The sequence below is a fragment of the Trachypithecus francoisi genome, unplaced genomic scaffold (genome assembly GCF_009764315.1).
Source record: "Trachypithecus francoisi isolate TF-2019V2 unplaced genomic scaffold, Tfra_2.0 Lachesis_group4, whole genome shotgun sequence".
Classification (NCBI taxonomy): domain Eukaryota; kingdom Metazoa; phylum Chordata; class Mammalia; order Primates; family Cercopithecidae; genus Trachypithecus; species Trachypithecus francoisi.
Genome location: NW_022681469.1, coordinates 126503696 through 126516232, shown reverse-complemented (window position 1 = coordinate 126516232; position 12537 = coordinate 126503696). Strand labels below are relative to the sequence as shown.

At 46.8% G+C, this 12537-nt stretch overlaps 2 protein-coding genes across 14 annotated transcripts in view; both read left to right on the top strand.

Annotated features, from left to right (window-relative positions):
* TPST1 (tyrosylprotein sulfotransferase 1) overlaps window positions 1-1722 on the top strand; it is a 144715-nt gene extending 142993 nt beyond the window's left edge. For both annotated transcript variants that reach the window (XM_033193402.1, XM_033193401.1), the window contains one exon: window positions 1178-1722. The gene's annotated coding sequence lies outside the window, so the exon portion shown is untranslated. The remainder of the gene's footprint in view (window positions 1-1177) is intronic.
* Window positions 1-12537, top strand: part of RABGEF1 (RAB guanine nucleotide exchange factor 1) — a 1203668-nt gene that overhangs the window by 873720 nt on the left and 317411 nt on the right. The window lies entirely within an intron of this gene.

The window sequence follows — 12537 nt, the reverse complement described above, 5'->3', positions numbered from 1 at the left end:
TTGCGGTGCGTTGATGGATTATGGACATAAGAAGCACATGGACACTGCTCCGTCATCTCAAAATCCCAGATGGCAGCAAGCTGCTAATATTGACAGGCTCTAGGATTCAGGTTTCCTTTTTGCTGAGGACCAAACGCTGAATTATTCTGTGGGTCTGCATATTTAACAGCAGTTATCAGGCCTTGGCTAACTTTGTTTTTACAAAATGCTTTCAAAGTTCATAGGTAATCTCCCTACCTGCCCCACCAAACACTCACAAGGCCTCATTTCCTGGCCAGCGCGTTGGAGGATGGACCGCATCGGCAGCTGCCTCCGCAGCTTTTCACCCTTCCTGTGTGTGGAGGCCGGGAGGGCCCACCTGTGGTGAGGAGGACTCAGGAGAACCGGGGACTCAGCAGAGCCTTAGGACGGACACTCTTTTATCTTGTGGGTCCCTTTGGCATTTCAGTAACAGTCCCTGGGTTCTCCGGAGCTTCCTTTAAACAACCTTAGGACCCATTTCTTCCCGTGACGAAGAATCAGGTGCTGACCCCTGGACACTTAAAGAACCTTAGGACCTATTTCTTCACACGAGGAGGAATCAGGGTCTTGTGCCCTGGACACTTTAAGAACCTTAGGACTTAGCCGGGCGTGGTGGCGGGCGCCTGTAGTCCCAGCTACTCGGGAGGCTGAGGCAGGAGAATGGCGTGAACCCAGGAGGTGGAGCTTGCAGTGAGCCGAGATTGCACCACTGCACTCCAGCCTGGGTGACAGAGTGAGACTCCGTCTCAAAAAAAAAAAACCTTAGGACCCATTTCTTCACATGAGGAGGAATCAGGGTGCTGACCCCTGGACACCTGATGCCTCGACAATGCCCCCACAGTAGCATCAATAGCAGACGACAGTCGCAGTTATTTAGAAATGGGCAGGAGCAGCCCTGGCTTTGGCCACCATTTGCTTGCTTTGCTCCCAGCAGCTACTTGCAGGCATCTGAAAGCACCAGAGTGAGGGCGCGTGTGCCTCCCAGGCAGCCCTCCTGAGGCAGCTGTTCTCAACGTCCATCCTCCTGTCCCCTGACCTGCAGCAACCTCCCCAGCTGCCTGGCTTGTCCAGGCCTGTAGCTGGGAAGGAAGAGATGAAGACACAGGAACACACCAGGACTCCACACCCGTAACCACGTTCTGTTTGTTCGCCCTAGGAAAGACTGCTGCCTTTTCAGCGGAAGGGAAATTCCTAGGACTGGCTGTCCCCTGCCGAGCTTGGTGGAGCGTCTGCACCTTGGCTGTGTCTCCTCTGCTTTTGCCAGTTTCCTCCCACTGAGAGGATGGAGGTGTCCGCACAGCTTTGGGCCTCATGAGGGATCTGCCTCCTGAGCAAAGAGCTCTTGATCCCAATGCCACGCACAGCCCTGTGGTAAGGAGCCCAGAAGAAACGTGTTTCCTGTTAAAACTGCTCTTGTCCTCTTTTCTTACCAGATTATGAAGTTTGTGTTCAAGGAGAGGGTTTTAAAATGGGATCCTGTAAGCAGACTTGGGCAGTCTCCTTTTGAAATAGGTTGTCTGTACATGTTCTAATGTTTTGTAGAACACGTGTGCCTGTTTAAGTGTATTGATGTGAATAATATTAAATAATTATTTAATTCATTGTATTGTTTCTGAGAAGTTGGGAAATTACCATTATACATTTACAACTTAATGACTTTTGTATTTTATTTTTCAAAATAAAAGCTTTCAATGTGAAGCATTCTGGTAGTTACATGTTTTCATTAATGTGATTTCAAAGAAGCACAGACCTTGTCAGACGCTGGTGTGATAAACCAAAGTTTCCTCAGTTGGCTGTATTGTGGATACTCCCCTGGAGCCATCACTTTTTTTTTCGGGGGTGGTGGTGGGTAGAGACAGGGTCTCGCTACATTCCCCAGCTTGGACTCAAATGATCCTTCTGCCTCAACCTCCCAAAGTACTAAAATTACAGACGTGAGCCACGGTGCCTGGCCTGCATCATCATTTTGTAATGAAGTTTTCTGTAATTTATTTCAGAGAGAATCTATTGCCATCCACTTTGGGAATCTTGTTCTATTTCATGCTTGCAGACTGTATTTAAGGACATGGAAGTTACTATTTCCACTTGTTTCCTAGAAGCCTTTGTTATGGAACACAGAATGTCCAGATAGTAGTAGTAACTGCCATGTTGAGTGTGTTCATATATGTGCTAGGCATGAAAAGTGTATATAACATGCTATCCCATCTCCGCCCCAAAACTTGTACCTATCCATTTAGGTCATATCCATCTCAGTAATTGCAGTATTTTCTGTCACTTGAGCCAGAAACCGAAGAGCCACACTTGATTTCACCCTTTTCCTCCCTCTTTCCATTCACATCCAAGATCTTTGGTCCTACCTTCAATGTATTTCTTGGATCACACAACAGAATAAGAGTTTTTAGAATACACATCTGGACGGGACCCTCCCCACCTGAGGCATTTCAGTGGCTTCCATTTCACTGAAAAGAGCCCAGACTCCTGCCAGGGCCAGCAGGGTCCTCATCGCCATCTCATCTCAGGCCTCTCTCCCAACCTCACCGCTTGTGCTCTAGAAGTATCTTTAATAGAAATATCTTTATTTTCAGAACATAGCAAGTTATTCTTGTCTCTACATATCTCCTCTCTCTGGAATGTTCTTCCCTTTGGCTATTTATTTATTTAAGATGAAGTCTTGCTCTGTCGCCCAGCTGGCCTGCAGTAGCACAATCTCAGCTCACTGCAACCTCCACCTCCTGGGTTCAAGCAATTTTCCTGCCTCAGCCTCCCGAGTAGCTGAAATTACAGGCACGTGCCACCATGTCCGACTAATTTTTGTATTTTTAGTAGAGACGGGGTTTCACCATGTTGGCCAGGCTGGTCTTAAACTCCCAATCTCAAATGATCCTCCTGCCTCAGCCTCCCAAAGTGCTGGAATTACAGGCGTGAGCCACTGCACCCAACCCCCTTTGCTCTGTCTGATAGGCCCCTTCTCAATTCTGTGGTCTCAGTAAGCCTCACTTCCTCAGAGAGATCTTCCCTGGCCTCTTAAACTAAAAGTAATTCTCCCGCTGCTTGCCTTCTTCATGGTCATACTTTGCAGTGTTTCATCTGTTTGTTGCCTTTTTTATTATCTGTCTGCTACACCAGCAAGTTCTTAGAGTACCAAAACTATGTTTTTTCTTGTCTGTTGTACTTTTGGCACCTAGCAAACTGTCTGGCACTTTCTAGAAACCAAGTAAGGCCAAGTGCGGTGGCTCACACCTGTAATCCCAGCACTTTGGGAGGCCGAGGCGGGCGGATCACGAGGTCAGGAGATTGAGACCATTCTGGCTAACACGGTGAAACCCCATCTCTACTAAAAATACAAAAAATTAGCCAGGCGTGGTGGCAGCGCTTGTAGTCCCAGCTACTCGGGAGGCTGAGGCAGGAGAATCACTTGAACCTGGGAGGTGGAGGTTGCAGTGAGCCGAGATAGCACCACTGAACTCCAGCCTTGGCGACAGAGTGAGACTCCGTCTCAAAAAATAATGTCTAAGCTGCTGCCATAATGTGGCCTTACTGCTCCCTCATATACGGTGCCTTTCTTCTCCCTCCTTTCATTCTCTTCACTTTCTTCTTCCAGATGCTCGTACACCCGGTCCCCCTACCTGGGAAATCACAACCTCATTAAGAGCTCAGCTATATTAAGTCCTATTTCCTCATGAAATCTAACTCAACTGCTGCAACCTCCAAGTAGCAATTAGCTTCAGCATAATCTTTTTTCCCTTGTTTCCTGTGTTAGTATTACGTCACCAGTTTTGTGGGGTACAAGGTCACATACCTCTCTAGAACATATCAGAATGACAGAACATCTTTAGCTATAGCCCACCTAGATACCAATACCTGCCCCCAAGGGAATGTATGACTCTTATTCCCCATTATGAGAAACAAACTCACCCCTCCAAACCCAAAGAATGGACTCAGAGACCCAGAGAACAGCCGAAGTGAGACTTTTAATGACGCTCTTGCAATATCGGGTGTCTGGCAGCAGGCACACCCAGCACAGTTTCAACAAGCAATTTATCCCCTAGTGAACAGGTCCCTCCCCCAGTTCCTCATAGGCTGAGTACTGTGGGGGGGTCACAATCTTCCCAGATGTCACCTATTGGTTGTTGGGTAGGGGCTTTAGGTGTTTTCTTTAGGGTTGTCCTGCTGCATTTTGTTGCAGCCCACAATGCATTGCAATCCTAGTTAGCTCAGGGGCTCTTGAAGTATTTGACTTATGACTTAAGTAGCTGCGCAGGCTGATAAGAACAGACAACACGAGCTATTTTGCGGTTAGTAAACTTTCATCTTAGACTACACTTCTTTGGTTCAGGTGAGGGTAAAAAGGGGGGTGGGTGACAAGCAGGCATTGGCTGTCCAAGCAGGAGCCTGCTGTATCCTGTTTCTTCTGTAGTCTACTGACCTAAGTTGATTGAAGGCACTTTGTCTTGGAAATGGACCATTGTATACATTTCCTTCATCCAGCTAAGTTTTAAATTTTTTTGTAGAGATGGGGTCTCACTCTATTGCCCAGGCTGCTGTTAAACTCTTGGCCTCAAGTGATCCTCCTGCCTCAACCTCCTGAAGTGCTTGGATTACAGGCCTGCGCCACCTGTTTGGCCACCTGTGTTTAAACAAAAGAGTTTAGAGGACTCCCAACTAGGAACTATTGGAGTACTCTGGGCCAGATATGATTCTAGCTGGGTTGAAACAATGACCAAGATAAAAAGGAGGAAGACAGGGGAAAGGCTGGGAGGGGCACAACCAACAGGCCTTGCAAGTAAGCAGATCTGGTGGCAAAGGTCAGGGAAAACCAAAGACGACTCCCAGGTCTCCAGGTGACGAGGCCAGACATGGTACATGGTAGTGCCGGCAGACGGAGGGGGAGTGCATACCACCACACAGTCGGCCCACACACTCTGGCTGCAAAGGGCCAGGGACCGTGTGGTCTCCAGCTTGCTGCCTGAATTTGGACAACCCAACTCATTCTCACTGCCTGTCTTCACAATTTCAAAATGAAGCTAAAACAAACCCGTCTGTAGCTTGTTTTGTTTTTTTTCTGAGATGAAGTCTTGCTCTGTCACCCAGGTTGGAGTGCAGTGGTGCGATCTTGGCTCTCTGCAACCCCCGACTCCCAGGTTCTAGCGATTCTCCTGCCTCAGCCTCCAAAGTAGCTGGGATTACAGGTGCCTGCCACCATGCTCAGTTAATTTTTTTCTATTTTTTTCAGTAAAGATGAGGTTTCGCCATGTTGGCCAGGCTGGTCTCGAACTCCACCCACCTCAGCCTCCCAAAGTGTTAGATTACAGGTGTGAGCTACTGTACCCAGCCTCCAGCTTGTTTTAAGAATCTAGTAACATCACTATGTTTAACAATTGGCTTAGATATTCAGAAGCTGCTGGCTGGGCACAGTGGCTCACACCTGTAATCCCAGCACCTTGGGGCCGAGGTGGGCGGATCACCTGAGGTCAGGAGTTTGAGACCAGCCTGATCAACATGGAGAAACCCCGTCTCTACTAAAAATACAAAATTAGCCAGGCATAGTGGCACATGCCTCTAATCCCAGCTACTCGGGAGGCTGAGGCAGGAGGTTGCAGTGAGCTGAGATAGCGCCATTGCACCCCAGCCTGGGCAACAAGAGCGCAACTCCGTCTCAAAAAAAAAAAAAGATATTCAGAAGCTGCTGACATGAACGTTTAATGAATTTGTTTTTTGTTGTTGTTTGTTTTTTGTTTTTTGAAATGGAGTCTTGCTCTGTTGCCCAGGCTGGAGTACAGTGGTGTGATCTCAGCTCACTGCAACCTCCACCTCCCGGGTTCAAGCAATTCTCTGCCTTAGCCACTTGAGTAGCTGGGATTACAGGCGCCTGCCACCATGCCCAGCTAATTTTTGTATTTTTAGTAGAGACGGGGTTTCACCATCAAGGCTAGGGTGGTGTTGAACTCTTGACCTCGTGATCTGCCTGCCTCATCTTCTCAAAGTGCTGGAATTACAGGCATGAGCCACCGTGCCTGGCCTGTTGAACGAATTTCATGAGTAAACAAATCAGATCATGAGTAAACAAAGTAGGTCAAAGTAAGTGAATTCCATGAAGCCGAGAATGATGTCTTCTGGATATGCCACCTGGTAACCCCTCCTTCAGTGCACTGTGCCCCTTGACAAGCACCATGGGGAGCAGGGACAGAGGAGGTGGGTGGGGAGCACAGGGACACAGGCACGGTGACATCTGCCCCTGCTTTGCCCCTGTCCCGTCCACCCCTTTCTATAATACAATCATTTAACAATGGTTTCCCATGTGTAATACTTGCTTCATTCCTTCATTCAATCACAGAATAGACACTTGATATTCAAACTTACTGAGGAAGAAACTGTTTCACATGCCAAGTGGGAACTTAAAAAAAAAAAAAAAAACCCTTAATTAGCTGTATTATTGAAGTAAAATCAATTTAAGGGATTTAGTGTTTATTCAGGCAAGGCTGGTTGGCTTCTTGGCTTTCTATCTTCCCCATTTCTTCCTCCTTCTCAAAGTGTAAATTTTATTTTCAAACCTGGGAAAAGAGTTCAAGGTGGGAGGTGGAGGCAGGAGGATGGCTTTAGATCAGGAGTTCAAGATCAGCCTGGTCAATATAGCAAGACCTGGTCTCTAGAAAAAAAATTTTTTTTTTTACTTAGCTGGGTGTGGTTGCATGCCTGTGGTCCCAGCTTCTCAGGAGGCTGAGGCAGGAGGATCACTTGAGCCCAGGAATTTGAAGGTGCAGTGAGCTGTAATCATGCCACTGCACTCCAGCCTGCGTGACAGAGCAAGACCCTGTCTAAAAACAACAACAAAGGGCCAGGCTCAGTGGCTCACACCTGTAATCCCACCACTTTGGGAGGCTGAGGCAGGAGGATCTCTTGAGGCCGGGAGTTCGAGACCAGCCTGGGCAACATAATGAGACCCTGTCTGTGTGTGTGTGTATATATATATATGTATTTTTAAAAAAGAGGTGTTTGGGAACTTCCACTATGTAGACGTCCACTGCTGAAGGGCTGTTTTCGGTCATAACCAAGACACGTGGCCTGAGAGCCTGTGATGATTATTTGTGTTTGTGCAAACTCCAGAGCAGCCCAACCTCCTGGACAAAGAGACACTCCACTCTGCTTTTAGCTGTCTTGAGCAGACATATGAGGAGAGACAGGTTATTGTCTCCAGCATCAAAGGAATGAACCAAGATGTGGATTTTGAAGAGCCAACTTTCCCAGGAAGCCTCCACAGTGTGACCTCACAGGACCTCTCCTGACACTGAGTGTCAGAATTAAGGCATGAGAGGTTGGGCCACATTCTAGCGGAGGCCTTGCTCAAAACGTGGCCTGATGTGATCAAAAGATGTTGATGTGGCAGCTCCTCACCAGATGTCCTGCTCCCACTCTTGCCCCTCCATGTCCAGTCTCTTGACAAGCAGCTGGAATGTTCTTTTTAGCGTTTGTGTTTTTTCTTTGAGAAGAGGTCCTGCTCTGTCACCAAGGCTGGAGTGCAGGGGCATGATCTCTGCTCACTGCAACCTCTCCCTGCTGGGTTCAAGCAATTCTCGGCCTCAGACTCCCAAGTAGCTGGGATTACAGGCGTCTGCCACCATGCCTGGCTAATTTTTGTATTTTTAGTAGTGACAGGGCTTCACCATGTTGGCCAGGCTGGTCTTGAACCCTGACCTCAGGTGATCCACCCGCCTTGGCCTCCCAAAGTGCTGGGATTTTAGGCATGAGCCATCGCGCCCGGCCCTTGTTTTTAGAGATAAGGTCTAACTCTTTCACTCAGGCTGGAGTACAGTGGGGCAATCATGGCACAGTGCAGCCTCTATCTCCTGGGCTCAAGTGATCCTCTCACTTCAGCCTCCCCAGGAGCTGGGACTACAGGCATGTGCCACCACATCTGGTTAAATTTTTTTTTTTTTTTCAAGATGGAGTTTCACTTTTGTCCAGGATGGAGTGCAATGGCCTGATCTCGGCTCACTGAAAACTCCACCTCCCGGGTTCAAGCGATTCCCCTGCCTCAGCCTCCCAAGCAGCTGGGACTACAGGCGTTCACCACCACACCCGGCTAATTTTTGTATTTTTAGTAGAGACAGGGGTTCACCATGTTGGCCAGGCTGGTCTCTAACTCCTGACCTCAGGTGATCCACCTGTCTCAGCCTCCCAAAGTGCTTGGATTACAGGTGTGAGCCACTGCGCCTGGCCTCTTTTAGCTATTTTTAAATATACAATAAATTGTTTACTTTAGTCATGCTGTTGTACTACCAAATACTACCTCTTATTCATTCTAACTGTATTTTTGTACCCATTAATCATTCCTGTGCACTCCCTCCAGCCCACTACCCTTCCCAGCCTCTGGTAACCATCATTCTACTCTCCATCTTCAGGCGTTCAATTGTTTTAATTTTTAACAACCACAAATGACTGGGAACATGCAAAATTTGTCTTTCTGTGTCTGGTTTACTTTAGTTAACATAATGACCTCCAGTTCTACCCACGTTGTTGCAAATAATAGGATTCTATTCTTTCTCACGGCTGAATGGTCTTCCATTGCGTGTATGTACCACATTTTCTCTATCCATTCACCTGTTGGTGGACACTTAGATTGCTTCCAAATCTTGGCTATTGTGAATAGTGTTGCAATAAATATAAAAATGCAGATATTTCTTTGATATGCTGATTTTCTTTCTTTTGGTTACATACCCAGCAGTAAGATTACTGGATCATAAAGTAGCTCTATTTTTAGTTTTTTGAGGACCCTCAAAACATTCTCCATAGTGGTTGTACTAATTTACATTCCCACCAACAATGTACCAGGGCTCCCTTTTCTCCACATCCTCAATAGCATTTGGTATTGCCTGTCTTTTGGATATAAGCCATTTTAACTGGGGTGGGATGATAGCTCATGTAGTTCTGATTTGCATTTCCCTGATGATCAATGATGTTGAGCACCTTTTCATATGCCTGTTTGCCATTTTTATGTTTTCAGAAGTATCTATTCCGATCTTTTGCCCATTTTAAAATCAGATAGATTTTTTTTTGTATTGATTTTTTTTTTCCACCTGAGCTCCTTATATACTCTGGTTACTAATCCCTTGTCAGATGGATTCAGGATTGGTTTTTTTGTTTGTTTGTTTGATTATTATTATACTTTAAGTTCTAGGGTATGTGTGCATAACGTGCAGGTTTGTTACATATGTATACTTGTGCCATGTTGGTGTGCTGCACCCATCAACTCGTCAGCACCCATCAACTCGTCATTTGGTTTTTTTTTTTTTTTTTTTTTTTTTGAGATGGAGTCTCACTCTGTTGCCTGGGCTGGAGTGCAGTGGTGCCATCTTGGCTTACCGCCGCAACCTCCATCTCCCAGGTTCAAGCAATCCTCCTGCCTCAGCCTCCCCAGTAGCTGGGATCACAGGTGCCTGCCACCACGCCCAGGTAATTTTTTTGTTTTAGTAGAGACAGGATTTCACCATCTTGGCCAGGCTGGTCTTGAACTCCTGACTTCGTGATCCACCTGCCTCAGCCTCCCAAAGTGCTGGGATTACAGGTGTGAGCCACTAAACGCGGCCTGGATTTTGACTTTTACACTCAATTCTAACTCATTAAATGCTGTCAAGTGGAGAACTGACATAATACTCATATTGGAAGATCACTTTGTGTATCAGCTATCTATTGCTGTACAACGAGCCACTCCAAGCTTAATGGTATACAGTTACAACGATGCTTATTCGTCTTCTCACAATACTGGAGGCTGACTAGACTCACCTAGGCAGTTCTGCCTCTGTATGTCTTATGTGGTTGCCTTCAAACAGTATGCAGTTGGAATAGTCTCAAAGGTTTCCTTGCTCAAATATCCCCTGGTTAATTTGGGCTCTTAGCTAGGGCCTCAGCTGGGGCTATCTGGTGGAACCCCCACACATCACCTCTGTACATGGCCTGGGCTTTCTCACAAAATGGTGAAAGGGTTCTAAGTGCACCCATCCCAGGAAGAAGAGCCAAGTGGAAACAGTGTCATCTTTTATGACCTAACTTTGGCAGACCACGAGCAACACTTCCACTGTATTCTACGTATAGAAGCAGGGGACTAAATTCACATTCAAAGGAAGATAAACTAGATTTTTTTTTTTTTTTTTGAGATGGAATCTTGCTCTGTTGCCCAGGCTGGAGTGCAGTGGCCCAATCTCAGCTCACTGCAACCTCCACCACCCGGGTTCAAGTGATTCTGCTGCCTCAGCCTCCTGAGTAGCTGGGATTACAGACACAAGCCACCACGCCCGGCTACTTTTTGTATGTTTAGTAGAGATGGGATTTCACCATGTTGGCCGGGATGGTCTCGATCTCCTGACTGTGTGATCCACCTGCCTCAGCCTCCTAAAGTGCCGGGATTACAGGCATGAGCCACTGCACCCGGCCTGAAACTAGATTATATCGCTTGACAACAAGTGTAAAAAAAATTGTAGACAACTATTCGCAACAGTGAAGGGATGGAATCAACCTAAGTTTCCTTCCATCAATGGAAAAAATAATAAAGAAAATGTGGCAGCTGGGCGCAGTGGCTCATGCTTGTAATCTGTAATCCTAGCACCTTGGGAGGCCAAGGCAGAAGGATCACTTGAGGTCAGGAGTTTGAGACCAGCCTGACAACCATGGTGAAACCCCATCTCTACTAAAAATACAAAAATTAGCCGGGCATGGTGGTGTTCACCTGTAATCCTAGCTACTCGGGAGGCTGAGGCAGGAGAATCACTTGAACTTGGGAGGCAGAGGTTGCAGTGAGCTGAGATTACACCACTGCATTCCAGCCTGAGAGAGAGAGACTCCATCTCAAAAAAAAAAAAAAAAAGGTTCAACACATAGAAAATGCTTGATATAATCAAAGTGAATCAGATGATAAAAGAACTATGATAAAGCAACTGAAGAAAATGATTATGGAAATTAGAGACAGTAGTGTAACACTGGGTTGTCGATGGATGACCCTGAGTTAGACAACCTAAAAAAATAAAACAGGGCTGGGCACAGGGGCTCACACCTATAATCCCAGTGCTTTCAGAGGCTGAGGTGGGAGGCTAGCTTGATCAGGAGTCCAAGGCAAGCCTGGGCAACATAGCAAGACCCCATCTCTACAAATGTAACAAAAATTAGCCAGGTGTGGTGGTGCACACCTGTAGTCCCAGCTACTCGGGAGGCTGAGGTGGGAAGATCCTTTGAGCCCAAGAGTTTGAGGCTGCAGTGAGCTATGACGACACCACTGCATTCTAGAGCCTGGGTGATAGAGCAAAACCTTGTCTTGAAAGAAAGAAGAAACGTAGGAATGGAGGGAGGGAGGGAAAGGAGGGAGGAAGGGAGGGAGGGAGGGAAAGGAGGGAGAGAGGGAGGGAGGGAGGGACAGAGAGGGAGGGAGGGAAGGAGGAAGGGAGAAAGAAAAGAAAAAGGAATAAACTAAGGAAAGCAAGAAAGAAAAGGAAAAAAGAAAGCAAAGAGAAAGAAAAAGAAGAAAGAGAGAGAAGAAGGAAGGGAGGGAGGGAGGCAGAAAGAAAGAAAAAGAATGATTGCATGCAGAGATTGAGAAGTATATAGTCAATAGTCAAAGGACACACCGTATACCTGGATGAACTAATACAGAATGATTGGCCTAGGGCCGACCCTGGCTAAGCTGTTGAATTTCAATGATAAAGTACTCTACTGGCCTTTGAGTAGGAAAATATAACGTACATGTGAGAAGAACCTCTAGCCAGCCTCAGACCTTCCCATAGCCCCAGCTAGAGCCAGATGACAATAGAGTCAGAACTTAAAGAACTGAAGAAAAGGAAAATGAATCAAGAATATTCTCCCATGCCAGGTGCGGTGACTCACGCCTGTAATCCCAGCACTTTGAGAGGCTGAGGCGGGAGGATCACCTATGGTCAGAAGTTTGAGACCAGCCTGGCCAAGATGGTGAAATCCCATCTCTACTAAAAATACAAAAATTAGCTGGGCGTAGTAGTGTGTGCCTGTAATCCCAGCTACTCAGGAGGCTGAGGCAGCAGAATCGTTTGAACCTGGGAGGCAGAGATTGCAGTTAGCTGAGATCACACCACTGCACTCCAATGTGGGCGACAGAGCAAGACACTCTCTCTCAAAAAAATAATTAAAAAATAAAAAAGAACAGTCATCCAAAGGCCAGGTTGCGGTGGCTCACGCCTGTAATCCCAGAACTTTGGGAAGCCCAGGTGCGTGGATCACGAGGTCAGGAGATCGAGACCATCCTGGCTAACACGGTGAAACCCTGTCTCTACTAAAAATACAAAAAATTAGCAGGGCGTGGTGGCAGGCTCCTGTAGTCCCAGCTACTAGGGAGGCTGAGGCAGGAAAATGGTGTGAACCCAGGAGGTGGAGATTGCAGTGAGCCAAGATCACGCCACTGCACTCCAGCCTGGGTGACAGAGGGAGACTCCATCTCAGATAAATACATACATATATACATACATACATACATATATAAAAAAAAAGAATGGTCATCCA